The sequence below is a fragment of the Artibeus jamaicensis genome, unplaced genomic scaffold, assembly GCF_021234435.1.
Source record: "Artibeus jamaicensis isolate MK-2021 breed Jamaican fruit bat unplaced genomic scaffold, CSHL_Jam_final contig_432, whole genome shotgun sequence".
NCBI classification, from domain to species: domain Eukaryota; kingdom Metazoa; phylum Chordata; class Mammalia; order Chiroptera; family Phyllostomidae; genus Artibeus; species Artibeus jamaicensis.
In genome coordinates, this window is record NW_026521828.1 from 13,457,157 (window position 1) to 13,479,639 (window position 22,483).

At 56.5% G+C, this 22,483-nt stretch overlaps 1 long non-coding RNA gene across 1 annotated transcript; it reads right to left on the reverse strand.

Moving 5' to 3' along the window:
• Positions 1–1,392: 1,392 nt before the first annotated feature.
• On the reverse strand, positions 1,393–22,093 carry LOC119061367 (uncharacterized). The gene is made up of 3 exons (XR_008391762.1): positions 21,913–22,093; positions 10,265–10,383; positions 1,393–7,951 (listed from the first exon to the last, which is right to left on the reverse strand). It is a non-coding gene; the product is annotated as an uncharacterized LOC119061367 (long non-coding RNA).
• Positions 22,094–22,483: the final 390 nt, after the last annotated feature.

A 22,483-nucleotide genomic window follows, 5' to 3' on the forward strand; every position in this document is an offset into this window, starting at 1 on the left:
CAAATGTGTTAGATAATGATTACTGATAACATTAATAATGATCGTGGAAAGTGCTTGTAAGCAAGGAAGCATGTTTTTCCAGGATTGGCCACAAGAGGGCACTCTCTCCCTTGCTCAAGCCTTGTCCCTGTTGCCACTGTCCCCAGTGGCCACTCTCACAGGAGGGATCTGGTGCAGGCCTCCCCCACTGCCTGAAGAACCTGGGCCCAGTCCTGTGGCCCTGTTACTGGACTTGCCACGAGAGTAGGGGCAGGGTGTCCATTTCTTCTCCTCACAAGGTGGAGCATGTAGGGATGTGTTTGAAACTGTTACTACTTTAGGGCTGTGTTGAGGGATGGTCTCCACACTGAAATTCTGCAAGGGCAGCACAGATGCGCACCCTTGTGCACGTGAAGGAGTCTGTCCTCACAGTGCTACCCTCGCCGGACCTCAGGCTCCTCAGCTGTGACGTGCAGGCTCACAGGCCCTCCTCTGAGCTTGTTCTGGGGCGCAAAGGAGAGATATGGGGAGCCCCTGTGACCCTGATTATCATCGTATAAGAGGTTGTCAGATTATTGTTTTTTTTTCTTGAAATTTAGATGGTCACGCCTAAGGTGGGGTACTTGTGTTTCAAATATCCCTGCGTGTTGGCCATTACGCCTATGGTTCAGCTACAGTCCAGAGCTCACTCTGAACCCTAATACCTATGCGGGGTGTGATTTAAGATGCTTTCCTATTTAACCTGGTTGGTCACACCTTGGGGATGAAAGGTGAGCGGCTGTGTGGCCAGGCCCCGAGTGCTTCTCAGCTCCTGTCTTGGTCCCACCCCCGTGGGCCTTACCTCCCTCCTCTGATTCCCTCCCTCCCCCACCGCAGTGGGGCATCCCCAGCCCTGTTGCTGCAGCCCCCTGTCCTGGGGCTTCTGACCGACTTCCCAGTGTGGGTCCTCATTGCTTCCGTGCTGGCCTCTGGAAGTGTGGGGGCCCGTGGAGTCACCTGTGGGTCACCTGGGGGGGGGCTGTGTTATGGGCCGAGCAGTGGCTGTGTTTGGAGACGGGGTCTTTAAGGAGATAACTAAGGTGGAATAAGGTTATTAGTGTGGGGCCTAATCCAGCGTGACTGGTGTCCTCACGAGAAGGGGTCGGGATGCAGGCAGACAGGCATAGAGCAAAGACCCAGGGAGAAGACAGCCCCTCTACAAGGCAAAGAGAGTGACCTCAGGAAAAATCGACCCTGAGACTCCATCATAGTCCCGTCCAGCCTCCAGGACTGGGAGAAAGGGACCTGTCCGTCGGAGCTGCCCGGGCTGTGCTCCTTTGTGATCAGCCTAACAGACTGCACGGAGGCCCTCGGGTTCTTTCCCTGTCTCCTCCGCACCCTGTGCCGTGTCCCCAGGAAGAAACAGGACACAAGTCGAGGGTCCGGCACTTTATTGTAGTCACAGAACACAGGAGACACTGCATATTTGACCCTTTCCCCCAGAGAAAGTCATGGAGAGGCAGCCCTGCCCCCCAGGTCGGTGGGAGGGGCGGGGCCGGGACAGCTGAAAAGTGTCAACACAGACGTGATTTGATTTCAGCTTGAGAGTTAGTTCAGCACACTGTCCGGGAAAGTGTAAGCGGTCAGTGAGCGGAAGCTATTATTATTATGGTCATTATTTATTGTCATTATTAGGACCAAGTCACATCTCTTCATGGTCAGGCTAGCTCCAGGCTCTGTGTATGAGGTCTGTTAAGAAGACAGTCTGAGACACGTGTGGGAGACACCTGGGAATTTGGGGACCGTGCCCCGAAGTGAGTATTCTGGGGCCCTGGCACCGACTGTCTCTATCAACCGCATGACAAGACCAGGAAGAGTTTGCAGAAAGTTCTGGTTCGGCACCTGGACCACTCTCAGTCTTCAGCATTCAGTCATTAGCACACCCTAGGTCTGTCCAGAAAGTCTTCTTTTTCAGTCTTGTAGCTTTTGCTTTTGGGGAAGGCATTGCTATAGGCTACTGCACTTGGAATGAATCCTGGCTCTCCCTGTTGCTATCGGGGCGACTTTGGGCCAGTCACTCCACCTCTCTGAGTCTCATCAATGACCCTGACCTTCAGGGAGCTTTGAAGAGAAGCCAGGGTGTGGAAGTAAAGAGAACTGTGAGTGGAGGCACCGCTGGTAATGAGATGATGGACGGTGCTAAAGCTTCCACTGGCTCAGAGGTGGTTGGGGCAGAGGGAGGAGTCTCAGTCTGCACGTGTGCACGTGCACGTGTGCGTGTGCACGCAGGTGTGCAGGGCTGAGGGTGTGGAGAGCCCGTGTCCCGGGAGTGGGTTGAGGCAGGCATCCCCTCAAGGGGGTGCTCTGAGCTTCGTCTACTCTACCTTGAAACAAATTTTCATTTTTCTGTGCCTGCATTCCAAACTGAAGTAAGAGTTAGAGTTTTCAGTTTACTTAACTGATTGCATAAACTTTACAATACATTTGTGTGCATTTGTGAGTTTATCAATCACGTAGATAGGATGCTGTGGCCCCTACCATGTGGCCTGCTGGGAAGCGTGGCGAGAGTCGGTGGAGATGGAAGAACCGGGTGCTTCCTGGTGTCGTGGTCCAGCCCCGGCTCAGCCAAGTGCCGGGACTAATTTCCCACGAGGGCGACCTTGGTGAAACTCCCACATCCAGCTTCCCAGGGATGTTACGAAATGGACAAAATGGAAAGAAAAGCAACTTAAAGGTCAACTCAGTCCCCAAGCCCTCTTACCTCCAGCGCACAGCGGCCCACTTGACCCGAGCGCGGTGCTTGCGCCGAGCCCCGCGGGGACAGCTCCGGGGTGGGAGGCGGTGGATCCAGCTGTGAAACCATGACCTCAAGAACAGTATTTCCAGGAATCCCCATCTTAGCATCTAAGGGATTCCTGGGAAAACTGGACCGTGAGGACAAGGTGAGAGCGAGGCCTTCAGCACCAGGGTCCGGGCACGTCCCTGCGGGCCAGCTGGAATTTTCTTCTGCGTGCAGTGCAGCCTGTCTGCAGGAGCCACGGATGCGCGCGCGGATCGCAGGATGTGGCTCCAGGGGGCGTAGCGACTGGAACTTCAAGTGCCCTGGCGGGTACTTTCCTGGTGGTCAAAGGCTACCTCCCGGAGCAGCAACCGGCTGCAACCCAGCCCCTTCCCCGGGACAGCCGTGAGTTGTGCACATTCCTGAGTCTCCAGCCACAGGGAGGGTTTCACTCTACACCAGTGGAGCCCATCGGGGCCTGGTCTCTGTTGGACAGCTTCCTTGCTGGTGACCTGCAGCCGCAAGGCATTTAACCTCAGCTTTCTTCAGTCGTGGAATGGGATAGAGCGGGAGCTACTGGACCCCATGAGATACATAGAATTTGGGGCGGTAGGGGGGAGGGGAGGGAGGAAGAAGGCAGACAATAGGATTGAGGGAAAGTCTCCGGGTCTGCCTTCGCTAAAAGTGACCCAATATGTAAGGGCAAGAGCAGAGCAGGATTTATTATGTTCACCAGCTGGTCCCCTGTCCCTAGTAGTGGGCAAAGGATACAGATCTGAAAGCAGGGAGATTAGGCTACAACCTTGACTCAACACAATGTGTGTGACCTTGGGTGAGTTACTTAACTGAGCTCAGTTTTCTCATTAGTAAATGGGTCAATAACATTGCCACCTCCCAAGCTTACTGGGAGGTCACATAAAACTGTGCTTAGCCCAGGGATTATCCTCGGCTGTTTCTTGCTTGTCTGAAGCCCCTAAGAGACATCAGACATGTGAGACAACTGGACTGGGTTAGGCCATGGCCTGGAGCCAGGTAGGAGCTCTAGGCGTGAAGAGCCGGACCCAAAGCCCAGGACTTTTATTTGGGGGATTGAAAGATTTGGTGCAATCCACAAATGAGGAGTGGGTTTCAGTGCTGAGTCATTCATAGGACTTAGTGCTCAGAAGGATTCTGAAGCTGCGTCTAAGCGCCTAAAGGATGGACACCTGAGCAGATGAGCAGTGTCTGCCGGGGGTGGAGGCAGGGTGCCTGCCAGGCCCCCCTGAAGGCTCCAACACCTTGTCTTACAGGCAGACAGGCCAAAGTGCCTGGGAGACTTGGGACTTGCCCAGAATCGCGAAGCAGGTGGTGGCATGGGTAGGGTGTGAGTCCGGAAGCTTCCTCCGCACAAGCAGCTGGCACTATGGAGAGTGGAAACGTCCGTCCTTCCTGGTGCCCCCAGCACCACCTCTTCCCGCTTCCAGGAGTGAGGTGGCAGAACAGCTTCTCCCTTCCCGAGCTACAGTGCTTCATCTCAGACTCCCAACTGACCAGAGATGCAGCACTGCACCTCAGGCTGGGGACAGGGCGCCGGGCTGCAGCGGGGAGTCCGGCCTCGGCCAGGGAGGGGCGGCAGAGGGGCCTCGGCCCCACCGCCTGCCCGGCCTGTGTGCCCCACCCTTGGCCAGGCTTTAGCGCCCTCTGGGACCAAGCCTCAACGTGCCTTCTGTTTTATTCTTCAGAGAGCTTTATGGCAAGAAGATCCCCTCACCCCTTTAAAGTGCACAATGAAATGAGGTTTTAATACCTTCACAAAGTTGAGCAACCATCGCCACTGCCGATTTTAAAATATTTCCTCCCTCCAAAAAGAAACCTCTTACTATTTCGCCCTTCCCATCCCCATCAGCCCAGCTCTGGGCAGGCCACATTCTTTCTCTCTAGAGCTGCCTGTTCTGTTCTAGACGTTTCAATAAATGGAGTCTTCCAATAGGTTGACCCCACGTGCCTCCTTCATGCTCTGTGTATCCCAGCCAAGCAGCAGTCATGGAATTTGATATTTGATACGATTGATCATCTGCTGTGGCCTCCTACCCAGTCTTCCTGCCTCTACGACCCTGAACCCCCAGATTTCCCACCCATCCTTCCTTGACAACCCCCGGAGTAATTTCTCAACATGCAAATAGGGTCCTATTGCTCCCCTCCTTAATTCCTGAAAGCACTCCCGCTGCCCTCGGGCTTGATTCTGAAACCCTCACCAAAGGCCAGGGTGCCTGCCCCACCTGGCCACAGCCGCCTTCTTCCTCTTGGACACTCCTCCAGGGAGGCCCGCACTCACCACCTCTGGCTCCCAGGGGCCACGCCGCTCCCCTGGCCCTCTCCTCTCTGTGGGTTTAGTGTCTGCTCGATGGCCCCTTCCTCTGGGTTGCTTCCCGACCTTCTGGGACGTCAGCATACCCCGGTCATGTCCTCAAACATCCTGTGCCCTTTTTCTAATTCTTTACCACAGTTGCTTTGTTCAATCCCACTTCCACTCGTGGGCCACATGGCCCGCCCTCGAGGGAAGGGGCCTTGTCGACGGCACTCCCACCAAAAGCAGGTCCAGGCAGCGCGGACCCCCAGAGCGTTGTTGGATGGCTGGGTGGCTTTCCTCTCTTGCTAGTGCCCAGGCTGTTTGCACATGGCTCCGATGGGGCTGCACCTCCAGTTCCCTGAGGACAGCACCCACATCTCATTAACTTGGGGTTGTCCCTGGGCCTTGCTGAGGCCTTTGTACATGCTGACAGGCCCAGGGAATGAATGCCATTTGGTGAACGATTGATGTCCCTGTAGGCGGTCCCCTTTCCTCTTCAGATCTGGCTGGGGGAGAGCATCAGACCGGGCTAGCAGAGCCTCTCTGCGTTCCTCCTGCCCGCCCCCCATGATCACAGGACACCCCAAGAGCACCCTCCTGCTTTTCTGGTTGCCCACGGTGGTGGCCTCCATGTCCGATGACGTGCATTTTCAGGGACGTCTAAAGGGGGAAAGTGGGTGGACGACCCTTCCTCAGGGCCGGGAGGGAGCGAGAAGAACACAACCTTAAAACGTAAAGTGTGTCCGATGCTTCTAGCAGGAGTCTGAGTCAGGCCCGACCTGAAGAGTGTTTCCCCTGCTGTACCACTAGGGGTAGGTCAGTCCCCCAGGCCCCCTGAGGCGGCAGCCCCTTCGTGAGGCCAAGTTCTGCCTGCCTCTAGTATGGGACTCTTCCTGTGGGAACTCCTTCCGGACTGCGTTTGGCTGGGGAGGGATTCCAACGTCAGGATGAGCCTTGGGAGGCCTGGTAGCCCACGCGCTCCTCTCTCAGACGCCCCGACCAGCCCTGGGGGAGAAAATGCTTGCCTGACCCATGTGGAGGTTTCAGTGAGGAGTCAGGAAGGGTTGCTCCAGAACAGTGATCATCTGTTCCCGGGAACCAGGCCGATAAGGTCAGCCCCTGCCTTCTGCTCAATTTTTCCCCAAAGCCCTTTCATCAAAACCACCTTCTACTTCCCGGGTGCATTGCAGGGAGCGAGCGGTTTGGCGGAGCATCCGTGGCCTCGGCACTACCTAACTTTGGAAGACAGTGACTCAGGTCTGTCCATTCGCTCACAGTCCTGTCTCCCAGTGCGGACAAAGCCTCAGCTGGGTGCTCGCTCGTCTCTGACACTTTTCTGGCTCCTGCTCATCAGCCGCAGGCCCAGGGCCTGGCCAGCCACCACCCCAGGGCAAGTGAAGTAACTCTGTTTCATCCCGCTACCTGAGTTCTTTTTTCTCTCCTGATTAGGGTCTGTTTTCCAGTTCCCCTCTACATAACTCTCTATAGTGAGGTATAAACATTATTCATCTTAAATTTTAAAATACGATTGCCTGCAGATCTGGCAAAAGATTTAAAGAAGGGCATGTGAGCGACTGCAGCCTGGGGAGCCCTGCCCGGCCTGTGCGATCTGCAGAACGGCCGAGGTGTCAGGCTGGTAAGGTGCGCTCCTGGCCTCTGCGAGGAGGTCCAGGAAGGGGAGGGGACAGCCCAGCGGGAACGGAGTGAGGGGGAGTGCTGAGGGCTATTTCCAGCACGTCCCACGGTCCCACTGGACTCAGAATATCGCAGCAGGAGTAGCAGCTCTCCTGGGTGTAGGAACAGGAAGTAGACGGGTAGTCCCACGGTCCTGCGGAGTCACTCTGACGCAGGGACAGGGCTTGAGGCACAGCCTCTGATCAGGGGAGGGGTTCACCTCCATTTCCTCTGTGGCTACAGGCTGCCTGTTCTGTTCCTTTGTATCTAGGAAAACCATTCTGGTGCAGCCGCACTCAGAACAGTCATTTATTGAGTGTTTTAATTGTGCTGATCTCTGTCCGTCCCCAAGGCTCCATGGGAAGGGAATGTTCTGAGGGCAGGGAGCTGGGAGCCAAGCTGGGACACCTAACTCAGGACAGCCAGCCCCAGGGCCCCCATTTATAACTCTAAGCTCAACATCTTCTTCCCTGACCAGTTTCCAATCCTTTGCATTTGGGGTCTAACCCTTGCACCTGTTCATTCCGCAAACTGAGTTTGTCATCTACATGCCAAGGACAAGATGAGAATAAACTCGATGGGATCCTTGCCCTGGAGGAGTGCATTCAGCCTGAAGTGGAAGGACAATGCCCCAAGCGAGGCAAACAGGGGACAGACCTGGGTGGCATGAGAGAGCTTAGAGGACAGAGAGGTTCTTGCCCCTGGGGAAAACTGGGAGGGCTTCCTGGAGGAGGAGGTGGTGTGGTGGGCTAGAAGGACCTGGCTCCCTAGTCCCTGGAACTCTTCCCTTGAGGCTTGTGTACATGCCTGGCAGGCAGACAGCACTGGCCCTGACCCCTGTCTCCTTCAAATGAGACCTCGCTGAGAAGGACCTCGGTAGCTCTCCTACTTCGCTTACCCCACAAGAGGCCCCCTCTCACTCTGGGTCCCTAGTCAGGAGGCAGGGGCCACTTGGGACACTCAGGTTCTATCACTGACTGGCTCAGTCATTTATCACAGGTGCATTTCCTGCCTGCAGTTCTGTTTCCCTTTCTGTCAAAGGAGGCAGCTGAATAGGTGACCTCAGCATCTTACCTGGTGTCAGCTGTGGGCAGGCTGGGGGGTTGCTCCCAGAGGATGAGCCCTTTTCTGCTCTCTGCTCCCCACAGTCTTCAGAAAATGTATCCCAGCCTGGGGGAACCGCTGTCTTCTGCCGGGAAGCTCTGGGGAGGCTGGGAAGGAGAAAATAAACAGTGGCCGTCTGGGTTTTCTCGCCTGCTGGAGCCAGGAGGCCTCCCTGGCTCCTTCCCTTATATGGCCAGGCCTCTCTGGGCTGGGAGCCTGTGCTGGCTCCCCGACCCTCCCGCCAATGAGGGCTGGGGGCCACTGCTGGTCACCTGGGGGCCCTGGGGCTGCAGAGGCCAGGGCAGGGCTGAGGGTGGAGGGCGGAGCCCAGGATGTGTCCCCACAGTTACTTATATGACCTGGCTCCTTGTGGCCTCTGGGCTGCTTGCAGTGGCCCAGATGGGGAGAGTTTTATTGGGACAAGGGGTGGAGAGGAAGGAACCCACCTGGTTCTGGCTTCACCTCCAGCTCACGGTGTGACCCTGGCCAAGCCTTTCCCACTCCTGTCTCTGTTCCTCTCTGTGCCGGATGAGGGTGTGGAAGACCCTCCCTAACCCTCCTGGTCAGCTCCTTGAGGAGGCAGCTGTGTGTCCCTCTTTCACTGAAGGGAAAACAGGCTTGGAGAGGCTGAGTGGACCACGGCTATTTAGCAAAAAGGGAGCAAGGCTGGATTTGAACTTGGGGCTGTCTGACTCTGGGGTCTGTGCCCCGAATGGGAGGGTTGCTAAGGCTCCTCTTGGTGGCAATATGCAACTACCTGTGTGCACCACATGGAGAAGGGATCCTCCTGTAGCGACACCCCGGAAGACCAGGGAGGCCCCAGTGCCCCATGCCCAGCCCAGAGGACACTGTTCCATTAAGCAATGGGGGCAGTGGCTTATCCTGGGGTCCCTAACCACCCCGACCCAGGGCTTGGTGCAAAGTCAGGGCTCAGGAAGGGAGAGATGTGGAGCCAGTGACTAAATGACCCTCAGGGGCCCCATCTGTGCTGTGGGCACAGCTGCCTAACTGCCAGTCACACTCTAAGGAGTGAATAAGACAAGGGTGAGAAAGCACCGAGATGCCACCTTTACAATGGCATTTTCTTTCTGTGCACAAGTTCCTCCTTCCCTCTGTGTCTCATCCCCCAGGCCATCGCCTTCTGAGCTGGCCAGTCCCTGGTCAGTTCAGCTGTGGGACCAAGATGAGGGTGGTTCCGGTCAGGGCCTGGGCTCCAGCTTCAGAGACCGTGGGAGAAGCGGGAGGGGAGGGCAGGAGGGGAGGTGGGGGTGGGTTGCTGGGAAAAGCTCAGCGATGAGCCTCACATGAGCACTAACATCCTGTGTGCTCTTAAGCCAGCTCTGGAGCCTCCCTCAGCCCATCCATCATCGTGGCATCCTTTCAGACCCCGGCCGTCTTCCGGGGGCCCCGGGGGTGGGTGGGTGGGGGCTGCAGGCTGGCTGTCAGCTTGGCCGAGACACCGCAGCTGGCAGCTCTGCAGGCCTGCTCAGTGTCTGAGCAGGAGAAGTGGGGGGAGGAGGCGCCTGTGGCCCTCCTAATCCAATTTGTTTAGATGCAGTCTCAGAGGCTTGCTGGCTAGGGTGTGTGTGCCGTGCTGGGCTGCACGTTTGCACACACGTGTGGGGTGTTTGGAGGGGAACAGGTGTGCTGCGTTATGTCAGCCAGGCCTGCGCCTGTCACCCATCCCCAGAGCGTCAGCTCCTGGCCTCCTCTGCTCGCCTCCAAGTCTTTCTCCACTTTTTCTGCGGTCATGAGATCTGGTGCCAGAGGATGCCCGTCTGCAGTGGACTATCTGTGCCATTCTGAGTGAGCTGCTTCATCTCCCCGGGCCTCAGTTTGCCCACCTGTCTTACGGAGCTGGTACACCACCCTGCCTGCACCTTGCGCAGGGCGCTGAAAACTGGCAAGCATGGGAAGAACATGATGGGTGGTAAAAACGACGGCCGTGGTTTCGCGACGGTCACCGGGACATACACCTGGCCTCACGGGCCCCGTCAGAGCCCTGTGCACTGGTTCTGTCGTCACCAGGCTCCCTCTCCCGCGTCCAGATGTCTCCAGAGCCTGGCCCCGCTTGTGCCTTCCCTGGGAAGACGGGCATCGCCCCTTCCCCACCAGTCCTGCCTCCTCTGCGGCAGCAGGGCTTCGCACCGCCCGTCGGGAGGCAGAGTGGATATTTGGCCCCTGGCTGTTTTTTCCTCCGTTGGTCTCACTCGTTTTCTTCTACAACCCAGACCCAACAGCCCCAAACTGCCTACCCCCTACCAATCAGTAGGGGCCTTTCGTCAGCTCTCCCCACCCTGAGGCCTGGTTTCTAGGTCATTCTGAGGGCTGGGGTTGGGGAGTCCCCGAGGGACCGGTGTTACCACGGGGGCACTGTCAGGCTGGGGTGAGCGTGGGGTAGGTGGGTGGGGAGCACTCACAGCTGCACTTCCAGGCCCGGTGTCTGCCCTTCTCTGACCCTCAGGAGGCCCTGCCTTGGCGCGCTTGTTCCTTCAGCATCAGGGTGGTAGGGACGGTTCCTGCTCCACTGTGTCCTTTCCTGAAAGGGACAAAGGTACAACCTGTCAGCGGATGCTGGGGTGCCCTGTGGCCTTTGGGGGTTCTGACCGGATGCCAGGCCCCGAGGGGTTGAGGGTGGATCTAGGTTGCTGCTGGACCCTTGGAAATGTCCGGCTGAACCTGCTGAGAGTTTCCAGGCCTCCAAGAGCCTGCTTCTCAGGCCCCAGGCAGCCATTGTTCCCGCTTGGCCTGCCTAGCTTCCAAAAGGGGTCTCCTGAGCAGCTCCAAGCTCCAGGAGATGGAGCCCCGCCCCACTCCAAGCACAGCCAGGCCCTATCAGTGAAAGAATGGGCTGATGGAAATTTCCCAAAGGCCCTTCAGACCCCACCTCTGGCCTCACACATTGGAAAAGAGCCATTTAGGGGTAGATCAAAACTTGGGGTTAACACTGTGGCCAAGACTGAAGGGACAGCCCTGGGCCACCTGTGACAGCTTCCAGCTGCGCACAGTTTGCAGCCTGCATAAAACTCCTTCCCGTGACTCCGGGACACTCACAACCGCCACTGGAGGTAGAAATAACTTCCCTGCTTAGTGATCTTCAAAGAGGCTCCACCAGGTGCCCAGGGCCATCTGCTGGCGTGCACCAGAGGCCAGCCTGAACCCCAGGCTGTTCGTGCTCAATCCAGCTGTCTCCTGAACTTGGGCGGCAGCTGGCTCGATGGACACCAAACAAAGCTCACGTCGCCATGGTCATTGCAGAAGCCCCAGTGCCCTTTTCTGGCCTCGCTCATTTCCAAGAAACATGAGGGGCTGGGGCCGGGGCTGGGCCCCATCTGTGAGCCAGATGGCATTGCTGTGGGAGAGCTGAGGCTGGGGCTCCGGGCAGATGCGTGGACCCACGTGTTCTTTCACGAGGGGCTTCCTTGCCCAGTGACCTTCCTTGGCTCCTTGATGCAAGTGCACGTACCAGGGCTGATGTGCTTCCTGGGCTCCAGGGCCCTAGGGTTTCCACTGTGTTTGGAATGAAGAGAAAAGACCCAGGCCCCGGAGCTAGGCTGACCTGCAGCGGAGCCTCACCCTGACACTCACTAGCTGCTTGATCTTAGAGCTAATGGGGTCACCTCTCTGAGCCGTGGCTTCCAACCTCACAGTTGTGAAAGTAGAATGTCAAGTGCAAGCACGCTTGCTGGTGCATAGTGAGCTTATGAGAAATGGCTGCCACCTCCACTATGCGCACAGGGACAGGGAGAGGTGAGAAGGATGGGCAAAGGCCCGAAGTGGCACCCAGAGAAGACATGGAGGCGTTTGTGGGAGTCACCGTGGAGGGCCCTTTCCCTGTCCGCTCTGTGTGTAGCTTCTCTGGGCTTCCTGTTCCCGAGTGCCCGCCCATCCCCCTGACACCCCAGTCGAGTTCACCAGCCTCACACGCTCCTCGTTTCCTCCCCAGGGAAGGTTGCTGCCTGGGGACTTCTGAGCAAGCCCTGGGAATGCAGTTTGAGGTGGAAACGAGAGTGATGAGGAAAAGGGGGAAGAGGGGAAGGGAGGGGCCGGAAGAGGGGAACAGAGGGGCCCCCTTCAGACGGGGCCCGGCTTGAAGTAGCTGGGCCTCTGGGAGAGTGAGAGTAGGAACCAGTATCCCTATGACCTGACCTTCAGTGAGAACAAAAACTGGGAAAACGGAGACGGTGATGATAGCTACCACCCATCAGGCTTACCCTGCATGATCAAGGAACAGCTGACAGGCTGGGCGTGACAGTTAACTCCCTGGACGCTCTCATGCTTGCACAGCTCTTTACTCTGTGTTGGTCTTCTCACCTGCTCCTTACGATCACCTGTGAGTTAGGTGCCACTCTTATTCCCTGTTGCAGATGAGGACCCTGAGGCTCCGGGGGTTACGGCACTCCTTTAAGCAGCACTTACGTAAGTGTCAGGGTCAGGAGTGGCCCCAGGAGGCCCACTGTGCATTTTCATGGCTCCCTTGTAAGACCAGACAGTTCCCAGCATCATTTTGACAGAGTGACAACCTGAGTCGGTATCTCATGGCGCCTTGTCAGGTGTGTGTGAGTCTGTACACAGAGGGGGTTGTGAGCAGAGAAAGTGGAGGCCACTTGGGCCCTGCAAGGGCTGCATGTGTCCAGACGTGAGGGGATGTCTCATTTTCATTGTTGTTACGCCTCTTTCCCACAGAATCTCTCCCTTGCATGGTGTCTGCTTAAAAAACAAAACAAGACCCCACGATAAAGAGGTTAGTTCTCCTTTCTGTCTACTTTGCAAAGATCTGGGCACTCCTGGGTCCCCACTGGCGGGGCCTGAGTGATGCCTCTGCATAACACAGATGTTGGTTTCTCCGGGAACATGTTGGATGGGAAGAGCAGTGGCTTTGGACCAGGCCCCCTGCAGCTGTGCTGTGTAATTGTAGACAAGTGTCTTCCCCTCTCTGGGCCTCATCCTGATGGTGGGAGCAGATGGGACTTCAGGTGTCCAGAGTCCTCCCAGGGTCAAATATGGGGGGATGGTCGACCCTACCCAGTTCCCCTAATCTGCTTGGTAAGAGAGAGGGAGAGGCAGACAAACAGACATGGGGCAGTACGTGTTGAGCCTGGAGCTCTCCTAGCTGCCTCTCACTTCCTTTGCCCCCATCCCACCCCTACTGCTCCGTGCAAAGCAGCCCAAGTGGCCTGGACCAGCAGGACTTGATGTCTTTGAGCATCAGTGCTGGTTTCATGCACTAATTAGTGCTGGTTCAGAAGAGGAGACTGAGGCATGGAGAGAAGAAGCAAGGAGCTCAAGGTGATGCTGTCTGTCGGAGGCCCAGCCGGGACCGGCCCCTTCTACTCACGGAGGAATCCTAATGGTTCCGATCTTAACAAAGGGGCCCTGCAGGAAGGAGGGAGAGAGGGGAGCCTTTAAGTTCCTTTGGCTTTGAACATGGAATAATCATGACTTCCTTTTCCAAATATCTTTTGGCCCTTCCCAGAACCAGATGGCGGATGTTTGGAATTTATGTTGTAAATAGTGTTTAAGAAGGGAGTGGGGGTGCAGATATGTTTCTTTCACCAACCACCAAAAACGAGGTCCAAGGAAGGGAATGGGGGAGGGGAGGGACTCAGAAGATTTGGGCGGAAGGGAGAAGCGAGGGGGAAGCAGAGAGGAGAGAGACAGGACAAAGGAAGAGAGACTGATGGAGTGGGAGCAAGACAGAGAGGCAGAAAGGGGAAGATAAAGGGAAGGAAGAGGGGACAACAGGTGAAAAGGGAAGAAGAGAGAAGGTGGGTGAGGGCAGTGGGGAGGGGGCCTGCCTGGTGCAGGCTCCGTCTTGAGTTCAGGAGCAAACCCTGGAGTTTTCTATAAATAGTCAGCCTTTCCCCCAGTGAGGCTGGTAGCAGGGAAGGAGAGAGGCACACTTGCCCTTTTATGGTACGAAAATTCCAGATCTTCAAGGGAGAGCCGGGCCGGAGCCTGTAGTTCTGGATAAAACCCAGCTCTGGGGTCTGGGGTGGGACAGGGCTGGGTGAGGGTTGTGACTTGGTAGGACTTCCTGGCCCGGGTGGCCTCACCCTTTGTGAAGAAAGGGCTGAGGCAGCAACACTAGAGGCCCAGTGTTGGGGTGGCAGGGCTCCTAGACACATCTGGTCCACCCCATTTTTCTGTTTGATAGGAAAAGAAACCTAGTCCCAGAGAGCAGTAAAGACTGTAGGCTCCCTGTGTAGGGGCTTGAGGTGTCAAGGTAAGTCAGTGCCCAGGTCTATTATTCTGGAGGGCAGGGTAGGCAGTGGAGAGAGCCCTGGTCTGACCTTCAGGGGACCCAAGGCCCACCTCCAGTTTGTGCATGATTTGCTGTGTGACCTTGAGCAATCTGCCAAACCTCTCTGGTCTCGGATTCCCTGGCTGGGTGATCTTAAGGGCCTTTCCATCTTTTTGCCTCTCTGGTAATTTCAAGGCTGGAGAGCAAAGCTTGGACATAGAGGGTGTTGCTTCCAGGCAGGGAGGGATCTGTAGCCTGTTTTTTTCTTGCAGTGCCTGGCCTCCTCCTTGTGCCAATGGACCAAAACAGAGAGAGAGCAGGTCCAACCGGAGACTGGGATAAATCGTGGATGAAATCCCTGTCCGAGCTGTTTGGGTCCAGGTCCTCACTGGACACACAGAGGCCAGAGAGGACCTTATGTTCAAGATCATGCTCAAGGTCATATGGAGAGTTGGGGCAGAGCCAGGAGGAGAACCAAGGCTTTTCCCTCCCAGCCTCGGGCTCCTTCTGCAGGAAGCCTCCCATCTGCAGCAGCTGGCAACTTTGGGGACCGTCTGTGGCCAGGAAAGGGCCTTCCTAGACACAGCGGCCAGAACTCAAGATAGGTCTTCGTCCTCTGACTCCCTCCTAAAGACAGTTATATTCTGGCAGGTCACCCATCTCTTCTCTGTCCCCCTCCTTTGGCTGCAAGGACAATACCATGGTCTCATCTGACTAGAAGGGAGGACACACAGGTCTGGCAGCCACCCTGGCAGGGTGGCGGTGTTGGTTGTGGGTTCTGCATCCACAACACAAGATGTGGCCTTGAAGGTGCTCTTGACAGGACTTCCCTCTCTACCAGGACTGTGGCACTTTGAGTTTAGGACTCAACACCAGGAAAGTGTATTAAGCCTGCACCAGGTTCACCGGGGTGAACGAGAGGGATCGAGTCCTACGCTGCTGCTTTGCAGTCGGCTGAGTGCCCAGGGTCCCTGGTAGCCCCAGTCCTCAGACACTGTCAATTCTGGGAACCTGGGCTGACTCTCGGACTCCAGTTTGAACCCAGAGCTCAGGAAGCTCTGGTGTTGAGTGTCCAAGAATGCCTGTTGGCCAGATCTACATTTGTGCCCACTGCCCAGGACCCTGCCCAGACCTGCCCTGGCTGTCCCCTTGACTTTGCCCTTCCCTCCACCCTGTCCCACATAGCTGCCCACCTCCCCAGGCCCTGCCTGGTCTCCTTCCCCGTATGCCCTGCACCCCCTCTCTCCACACTTGGTCTTTTTTTGTGACTCAGTCCAAAGAGGAGGATTGAGGGACAGGAAAGAAAAGGGACAAAAATAAAGCATCTGTTCTAAGTTTCCCTGTGACCCTCCTGGAATTTCCATGTAAACTCTCTGGGGCGTGTGAACAGGGCTCTCAGGGACCCTGGTCCCCTCTGCCTCATTCCTGCTGGGTGGAAGGCCATCAGCTGAATGTTCCCCAGGGACCCAGCCCCACAGCCAGGCTCCAGGTCTCCCTGGTGTTCCCTGGGAAGGACAGAAGACAGCAGTGGGGTGAAAGGAAGTTGGAGGGAGTGGGGTCCCTGGAGGCCCCCCGTGTACAGCCAGGGCAGATGCCTCGCTGGGAATCTGACATTCAGGCGGCAGCGTAGCTCAGCCCCGTACAATTGTCCCAAGGCAGCTAGGGCTGTGATGTGAAGTCCCTGTCTGGTGGTAGGAAAGGCCTGAAGCCCAACCTCCTCTAATGCTTGACTTCTCTCTATAGTCTCTACAGTGTCTGCTGAGCTTGCATACCTGTTGTGACGGGGAGCTCACTGCATCCCTGCACTACCTCTCTTTGGATAAGACTCCCGGAGATTCCTTCCTAACAGCCCGCTGCCACCTGCCTGCCTCTCCAGGGCTGTACGCCCTGTCCTTTGGGGGTAGAAAGAATAAATTCCTGTTCCCTAGAAAGCTCTTCAGATGGTGATGCAGCCCATGCGCTCCCTACCCTCCTGACCCCACCCTAAGGCCTCCCGTTCTACATCTCAGAGTCGCCAATGCCCAGGTCTCTGCCCCGCAGCGCAGCTCTTGGCCTGATGGTGCTTTGGGGAAGGGGACAAACAGGCTAAAGACAGGGACTCTCTCCCAGAGACAGATGCCAACCCCCCCAAACCAACCTGTCCCACCTTCTGATGTCTGGCCATCCAAGCCACTTCATGACCAGGCCTGTCCCACCTTGCACTCCTTGGACCTCACGAAGTTTCTAGACCTACCCCTGGTTCCAACCGAATGGACTCTTCTCCTGAAAATGTCCTTCCGGTCCTGCCCCCTTGTCTTTGACAACAGAGCTCTCCACCTGGAAGGCCTTCGTCCTTCTTCTCTGTTGATCCAAACTGTGCCCCTGGACAGGGTGGGCCAGTTGGTTGGGCCTCATCCCACAAACCAAAGGTTCCTGGTTCAATTTCCTGGTCAGGGCACAAGCCTGACTGGCAGGTTTGGTCCCCTGGAGTATGTACGAAAAGCAACCAATTGATGTTTCTCTCTCGCATTAATGTTTTTGATCTTCCCTTTCTCCCTTCCTTCCCCTCTCTCTAAAATTAAAAATAAAATAAATATTAAAAAAAAAAAAAAACACCAGTCCTGGCTGGTGTGGCTCAGTGGACTGAGTGCCAGCCTGTGAACCAAAGAGTGGTTGGTTTGACTCCCAGTCAGGGCACATGCCTGGGTTGTGGGCCAGGTCCCCAGTGGGGGACGTGAAAGAAGCAATGGCACATTGGTGTTTCTCTCCCTCTCATTTTCCCTCCCTCCCCCTCTCTAAAATAAACAAACAAATAAATGAACAAATGCATAAAATTCTTAAAATAAATAAACAAAATTTCTTAAAAAACAAAACAAAACACCAAAGTGTGCCCCCTGCTACTCCACCCACCCCTACCCCAGATTTTTCCTCCCTGAGTCTGCACCCACTGCAGTGCATGGGGTAACCTGACCTGTCTCCCTTTTATTCCAAACCATGTGTGCAGCTGAGCACTGTCCTTGTGGAGCTTGTGGGGTCCATGTGTCTTCCAGTTTGGAGCTTTCCTCTCCTCTGACCGTGGCTTAGGTCTTTGACGGTCTTTGAGGAGGGGGCCCAAGGTTTGTGGCTGATATGGGCTCGTGGCGGGGGAGCCAGGGTGAGGCTGCTCCTTCCTTCCAGCCTTGGCCTCTGCCCACCGCCCTTTCCTCGAAGCTCCACGGGCCGTGTGGGGCAAGGGGCAGCCCCCGACTGCTGAGGCCCCCAGGGACTCAGCTGCACTAAGGGCTGGCTGCTCATTGGCCAGAAGGATCCTTTTGCCAGGGTCCATTTTTGCCTCTGAACAGGCTTGGGGGGTGGGACCTGGGTGGTGGGGTGGGAGCTCTGCCCACCCCCTTATCAGAAGGGGAGAATCGGGCTCCAGCAGCCCCTGCCCAGAACTTGCTCCTACTAGGCAGGGTGGAGCCAGGGCTAGTTCTTGCTCACGGGGTGGTGCTAGAGGGCAAGCACATGGTTTCTAGAGTGAGCCAGACCGGGCTTGGAGTCCCAGCTCGGCCTCTTACAAGCTGTGTTGGGCACATGACTAAACCTTTCTGAGCCTCTAGGTTTCCAGAGGGATAATGATTCTTACCTCCAAGAGTGGGCAAAGGGACCGGACGTGTGGGCGTGGGCAGAGTTGATATGTGCTACTTTTTTTTTTAAAAGATATTTATAGAGAGAAGGAAGGGAGGGAGAAAGTGAGGGAGGAAGCATCAATGTGTGGTTGCCTCTCCTGCACCCTCTACTAGAGACCTGGCCCACAACCCAGATATGTGCCCTGATTGGGAATCGAACCAGTGACCCTTTGGTTCACAGACCCACACTCAGTCTGCTGAGCTACACCAGCCAGGGCCCAACTACTATTTTCGAAGGAGCAGTTTATTCCCTCTTCAGGTGGAAAGAAGAGCTGGAGCTCAGTACGGTTCACTCCCCGCCCCACCAAGAAGCTTCCTTTAATATTCGCATTTTTGCAACTACTTCTTATTGAGAACTTACCGTGTGTCAGTCACTGTTCTGAGGGCTGTTTGAGGTTTTACTCGTTTAATCAGACAGCTCAATGCCCTAACAAGACAGGTGTGCTTATCCCACCCAAGGTCACACAGTTGGTATGAGGCGGATCTGTGACTCAAACCCAAGCAGCCTGACTTTCCTCTGACATCTGCAACCAGCCTCCTGCGCTCCTCAGCCGCATCCCAGGAGTGCTCTGCTCCCTGCCTGCTCACCTCCTCACCTGGGCACGGGATTTGCCCTGCATCTCCAGACCCCCGGCTCTGGAGTCGGCCTCCATTTCCTCACCCGAACAAAAATGGCCCTGAGCGAAGTGGTCTCCATAGGCCACGAGAATGGGTGGTTCCTGCTGTCTATCCAGGCATGTTTTGAATTGGAGAAAAGGTTTCTGGTGGTGAAGCGTCGCCACCAACAAGCCTCTTTTGCAAGAGGGAAAGGGGCCGGCCCTGGAAATGTGTGGTGAGGCCCCGCGGGGCCTGTCTAGACAGGCCTGTAGGAGGTGGCGGCCACTGAGGGCTCTTTCACCCGAATTCCTGCACATCGTCCTACGGGTGACCACTGACTGGACCGTGGCCACTGCATGCCACCAGGTTGGGGGCGGGGGCCCCTGGGCAGTGCCCCTGCCGCCTCAGTGCCTGCAGGGCGCTCGCTCTGCAGCTCGGTCCACACACAGGGCACTTTCTAGAGACCCGGGCGGATAGGGTGTGGCGGCATTTTTGTGTCTTCCTTACGTTCTTTACCCACAGATTTAATGGGTAAAAAAATGAAGTACTTTACCCACGTACTCTAAGAAATTTGACCATTTCAAGTGTTCTCAAGGAGGGGCTGCTCCCACACTGCTGGAGGCTGCGTGACTTGGCTCAGCCACTTTGGAAAACAACACGCGGCTCCTCTATAACGTTGCCAGGCGTGCACCCCAGAACCCGGTCATCCCTCTCTGGGTATGAACCCCGAGAAGCTGTGGCTCCTGTGCACTAGGAGATGTGAACGAAAGTGCCCGTAGTAACACTAATCAGAAAGAGGCTTTATCACAGTTCTTTGCGCAACTCCACGGCCCTGAGCCCTGGGGGACTGTCTAGCTGGAAAATTGCAATAGAGGCAGGCCCAGGCACAGCCCACGGGTGAGGACCTCAGGGACCGTCCCCCCAGGTCCCTCCAGGCTCACACAGTCCGTGGTGCCACTGGGCCTGGAACTTCCTGTTCCTTAGGGCTACGTGTGTCAGCCCTTCCCGAGAACTGGCCAGGCAGGGAAAGCGCTGGCTTTGCTCAAAGAGCTGCCTTGTGGCTCTTAGGGACCGGAGACAAGCAGTCTCTCTCCGGTCCTGGGGAAGTGGCAGAGCAGAAGGCTGGGCGGTCCCCTTAGAACTAGAAGACCTGGGTTTAAGCTTTGGCACGGCCACGCCCCCAGCCTCTGGGGGGTGGCAATGCCTCCTCACTGCTCTCAGCCCGGCCTTGGGGGGAAGGCTGAGAGTGAGTGCTTCCAGGTTGCACACTGGGTCTGAACTCCTTCTGCTGCTTTCTAGCTGTGCCGCCTGGGGTAAGCCCCAGGGGTTTTCTGCCCTATAAACCAGGGATGATGGAATGATGCTGCCTCCTGCCTCCTAGCTGTCCTGGGAGGATTAAACGACGATGCAAGAGATTCAGCCCAGCACCAGGAAAATCCGGCAGACATTCATTGGTGCCTTGAGGATACCAGGAACCTCCAGGGTGAGGTGGCCCAGGGGCAGGGCAGGAGGTGGGAGACCTCCGTGGAAAGAGCATCTGGGGCAGCGGGACATGTGCAGTGTCCAGGCTTAAGGACTGGTGAGGTATGTGACCTTAGGCAAGCTACTTAACCTGTGTCTCCATCTCCTCATCTGCACAGTGGAGATAAGGATAATAATTGCACCCACCTCACAGTGCTGTTGTGAGAATCAGACAAGTTAATTCGTGTTCAGGCCTTGGGTAGTGCTGGGCCGTCACCATCGCATCTCATTTTCCTGTCCCTGCCACCTCAGGGAGGCCTGGGCTGAGCAGGGAGACCGGCTCCGCTCCAGCTCTGCCGTCGGCTCTCTGGGTGGCGTAGGCCAGGGCCCTCTTTCTGTGCATTCAGTTGCCTCGGCTTTGTTTGCGATGGTCCCTAGTTGCTTGGTGGCACAGCATTCCCTAAAGTCCACGTGCCTGGGAATCACTCAGGGAGCTTACAGTGCAGATGCCTGGGCCCCGTCCCGGATTTCCTGTCAGCAGGTGAATGTGCAGTGGTTTACACACCGCACTTTGGGACCCGTGGTCCAAGCTACGCCCTACTGAGGTTGAGAGATGGCAAGTGACTTGCCCAAGGTCACTTGTCTAGGCAGTAAACAAGCCAGACTGGGCCCAGGCAAATGGATTCCAGAGTCTCCATGATGGCCTTGGGCCTTGTGTGACCAGAAGGAGGGAGGCGAGGGTGCTGGACAGGCCGACGCTGGGAGACTAGGTCTATTCTGGGCCCCAGCTGTGGCCGAAGCTTGTTCAGAAGAGTGATGTGGCCCACTTGTCTCCCAGTCTTGGCCTCAGACCTCTGCCTCTTCCTAGGCCTGCCTCCCGTGATGCCCATCTTGAATCTCCTGCCTTCCTCTGAGTCCCCACAGCCACCACTTCACCCTCCTGAAGTTCTCTGCTGTCTCTTCTGTCCCCACCCCACGCTGCTGTCCTGACCCAGAGATCAGCCCCTTCCCCACCAGAGGCCGCCTGGGTCCATGCCTGCGTCAGATCCCCTTCGGCTCCCTTTCCTCACTTGAGGCTCAATCTCCGAAAACTTGCACAGGCTATGGGCTCATCCCAGGTGTCACCTGCTTGGACTCATCCCAGGTGTCCCTGAGATGAGCGGTCTAAGGGCAGACTCATCTCAGGGACACCTGGGTCACTTGTCTAGGAAGTAAACAAGCCAGAACTGGACCCAGGCAATTGGGTTCCAGAGTCTCCTTTTGGCCATGATGGCCTTGGGCCTTGTGTGACCAGAGGAGGGAGGTGAGGATGCTGGACAGGCTGACGCTGGAAGACTAGGTCTATTCTGGGCCCCAGCTGTGGCCGGAGCTTGTTCTCGAGGCTGCACTTTAGGCTCAGATGGGACTCAAATGCCACATTCTGCGTGGATACTTGGTCATCCAGCAGCTTCAAGGTACCAAGAAAAACTGTAGGTCAGCGAGGATAGGGCACCTGCCCAAGGCCACAGGGCCAGGCAGTGAGAGGCAGAGCTGGGGCTGCAGCCCAAGCCGCATTTCTCAGCCATCACGCCTGCCCCGGGGCTGTGGCCAGCCAGTCCCTTGGCCCTCCCGCCTGTCTGCCGGTCTGCCAGAGCCCGAGCTGATCGGGGTTTCTCTTCCAGCTTTGCTTCTTGAAGCCGTTATTGGAAAACAGTTTTCCTTGCCAGGAGCCCCCAGCTCTTGGAGCTGTGAAATCAACCCTCAAAGAACACGGAAGGAAAACTGTGTGCAGAGAAGCCAGGGACATGGGCCCAGACTTGGCCACAGCAGAGCAGCTCAGACTGGCAAGATGCTAACACTGCCCACTTGCTCTGTTCCCACCCTCACTCAGTCTCAACCACAAGAAGTCCTTGATGCCAACGGGACCACGGACTCTGCCCATCTTGTCAGGGCAGGAAGGGAACTTAGAGACCATCAAGTCCAGCCCCTGTGCAGATGGGGGACCTGAGGCTCAGACAGGCAGAAGGCACAGGGTGGGTTAGCGAGAGAACAAGGACCAGACCTCCGACATAGCGCGCTCCTGGATGCCGGAAGCCCTCACCCCCGTTTGGTACGCCCCACATCTACCACTGGTTCTTACCTCTCCTGTGTCTGGTCCAGGTGTGGCTTCTTGTGGCCTGAGGTGGGGGCCAGCCCAACTGGGGGCTTTGGGGGGATGTCACTGCTTCCCAACTAACTAGACTGGGACTCTGGTACCCCTCACTGCCACCAGGACATTTTTAAATGGCTGGCACTGGACCCCCCTCCTTTTAGCCCCTTGCTCGCCGCTCTCTGGCCACAGAGGCCCCTCCGCCTTTTACTTTATATGAGCTGAAGAAGCAAGCCCAGTGTTGGGGTGAGGCGGGTGCTGAGTTCTCCCGGGGGCCCCCCATTGGCTCAGGCGCCTGCCACGTGACTGCCTCGCCTTGACCTGCCCCCGGTGCTGAATGTTGCTTTTACCCCCTAAGGAAGGAGTGGTTGACAATTTTCATATTTCTTCTAAATTTGGAGATTTCAGACAATGCTGGGAGGCTTGGCTCCAGCTGCCAGAGGCCCATGTGGAAGTCATTAAGCCCAAGAAGGGGGGTTGGGGGAGAGGGAGGCAAGAAGAGGAGGAGGAGGAGGAGGAAGGGGGTGGGGGATGGAGTTCTGAGGGTTGCCAGTTGTCAGCC